Genomic DNA, 3,187 nt, shown 5'->3' on the forward strand with positions numbered 1-3,187 from the left:
TAAGTGCACAAATAAATAGAATCCATATACATGGGTATTAGAAATGTCATTTTTGACATTTAAAAAGAATAGATCTTGACCTCAGCTGGAATATGTATGTCTGAGCCTCCCATCTCGTTCCTAGCATTACTAACTGGGCGCATTATTGCTTGGACACTAAATGAAGAGAAATGGCATTCCGTCACTGGATCAACACGTTACTTCCGAAATCCCAGTTTTAACACAAGGAGTATGTTGACAATGGATGGAGCATGATACACTGAAAACCTCACACAGTGCAGCTGGTAAATCACCCAGAAAGCCAAGTCCATTTAAATGCTTATGAAACCTCAGAGGAAAAATCCAAAACATCTTTTTAAAATCACAGTTGAAAGTAAAGTGATACCTTCCAGCAGCAATAGGCTGGGGAAGGAGATGGCAAAACCTGGGTTTTTTCCTCCACTCAGGGAGCCCATCTTTCCTTCCTTTGTTTTCTATGTTTTAATGTTAACAGAAAGCAATGAGGGCTTATGTTTGCATCCAGGTCGATTCTAAAACATTGAGCAGATTTATATAAACAAATCCTCAGGAAGGTGAAAGATCCCAGAGAGAAACTGATATGGTCTAGCTAACCACCGCGATGTCTAATTTAGGCAGCCTCCGGGTACTTCCAATAGCCTTCATCTCTAATTCCAGTCCGATTTGGCTGTTGGGTCTCAATTCTCATTATGCTTCTTTCCATCCATGGCTCAGCCATAGCCTTGGTAACTACGCACATGCACCCTGAGGAGATATTTTTAAAAACCTTTTTTGTTTTGAATCTAATAAGCTGAATTTGAAACATCTAGGAAATAATCACTTCCCAAAAGGTGATGGGGGGGGGGGCAGCCATATTAAAATGACCATAGGCTGCATAGTAAGTGTCTTCAACTTTGCGACTATAACACAAAAGCAGTCATAGAGAATACTAAACAAGTAACAATGGCTATGTCCTAGTAAAACTTTATTTATGGACACACATATGAATTTCACATAATTTTTTATGCATTATACAATATTATTTTCCTTTGGAGTTTTTCCAACCTGTTAAAAATGTAAACATTCTTAACTCCTAAACCATTCAAAAGCAGACAACAGGACACATTTGGCCCCATAGGCCACAGTTTGCTGACCCTTGTCTTAGAAGCTCAGAAGGGAAAAGAGCACTAAGGAACGCTTTTAGAAGTCACTCTAGGTAGTTAGCTATGGGTGCAGCCTCTTCCTCAAAGGTTAAAGGTCAATCGGGTGTGCTAGTCATTAGTGTTGTCTAGTGACTATTTCCTGGTCTGCTCCTGGGCCCAGGGTGGCATCATCCTTTCCCACACCCTGGTAGTCAGTGTGGTCATATGGTTTACTTTGGCCAAGGACCTATAAAAAGTGACATATTCCCTTCCAGGTAAAAACTTCAGGAGCAAAAATGTGATTTACCAGGCGCCTGGGAGGCTCAGTTGGGCGGCTGCCTTCAGCTCAGGTCATGATCCTGGAGTCCCTGGATCGAGTCCCGCATTGGGCTCCCTGCTCGGCAGGGAGTCTGCTTCTCCCTCTGACCCTCCCGACCCTCCCCCCTCTCATGTGCTCTCTCTCTCAAATAAATAAATAAAAATCTTAAAAAAAAATGTGATTTACCATATTCCCTTCTCAAGGTTAGAGCAATTATGAGTGGGCAAAGTACCAACTATTGACCTGCAGTACAAGGAGACTGAGCAAGAAATAGAATTCTGTCTAACAAGCCACTGAGATTTTGAGATGGTTTGTCATCATAGTTTAGTCCAACCTGTACTAAATGCAACCAGCTCATTATATACTATGATCAGGGGATACTTACGGTTCCTTAAAATGAAACACTTGTACCCACTTTAGCAGAAGACAGCCTCTTTGGCAACTGAAAATTAGTTAGCAAATATAGCATGGATTTACTATCTTTGTGTCTTTGGACTGTGGAGAAAACTGTAAAAAGTAGATAATTTTTGTTTAATGATACTATTCAATGCAGATGAAAGTATGGTAAGACAGGTCATCTCCTATTCTGTTAGCGGGAAAACAAATTTCTGTAACTTTTCAAGGAAGCTGGCTTCCTATACTCATTGGTGTCTTTCACAATTTTTCAAACTCTTTGACCATGAATTCTACTATTAGGAATCTATCCTAAAAAAATAATCAAGGATAATCAATAATTTATTAACAGGCAAATATTTATGAATAATGAGATCTGTTTTTGTTAAAATAAGGAAAGGAAAAGAAAAAACCCTGGAAAAATTGCGTTCAACTTTATGGGAAAAGCCAAAAATTATGTTATATTCATCTAATGAAAAAATTACAGAACGATTTAGAATAAGTTTATGAAGAATTTTAATGGCAAAAACAGATTATATATTATACATAGTACAAATGGTGTAACTTAATGGTTTATACGTACATTACATATGATACATGTAGAGAGATACAAAGAAGACTAGCATGAAACACACCAGAATGTGGTAGGGTTACAAATGGTTATTATTTTATTCCATTGATATTTTTATATTTTCCAATTTTTCTACAAGGAATATATATTACTCTCATAATCAAAAAAGCATTAAAATGTATTTTTAAAGTAGTCCCAAGCCAACCAGCTTTAGACTCCCCCGTACAGAGCACTGAGTTCTTTTCCTCTTTCCGTAAGCTATGAAATGCCCAAGTACCCTCTTTATTGAAACCCCCCCTTCCCAACAGTTTTACTTTAGACCCCAAATTAAGTTGTACACATAAAACGAGCCCCCAAAATCATGACTCATAGAGATCCACACTGAAAAGAATGACCTATGCTCCTTGCTGACGCTGGCATATATAAATTCAGAACTTATTTCTATTTAATTTAATGTATTATCTTTTTTTTTTTAAAGATTTTATTTATTTTTTAGAGAGCGAGCGAGAGAGAAACAGCATGAGAGGGGAGAGGGTCAGAGGGAGAAGCAGGCTCCCCGCTGAGCCGGGAGCCCGATGTGGGACTCGATCCCAGGACCCTGGGATCATGACCTGAGCCGAAGGCAGACGCTTAACCATCTGAGCCACCCAGGCGCCCAATTTAATGTATTATCTTAATTCTTGTAACCGACTTGCTTCCAGAGGGTTTCATAGGCCTTTTACACCCACCTTTTCAACCTTACCATCTCCACTCTAATGCTAGCTT

This window comes from Neomonachus schauinslandi, chromosome 13, assembly GCF_002201575.2.
Source record: "Neomonachus schauinslandi chromosome 13, ASM220157v2, whole genome shotgun sequence".
Classification (NCBI taxonomy): Eukaryota; Metazoa; Chordata; class Mammalia; order Carnivora; family Phocidae; genus Neomonachus; species Neomonachus schauinslandi.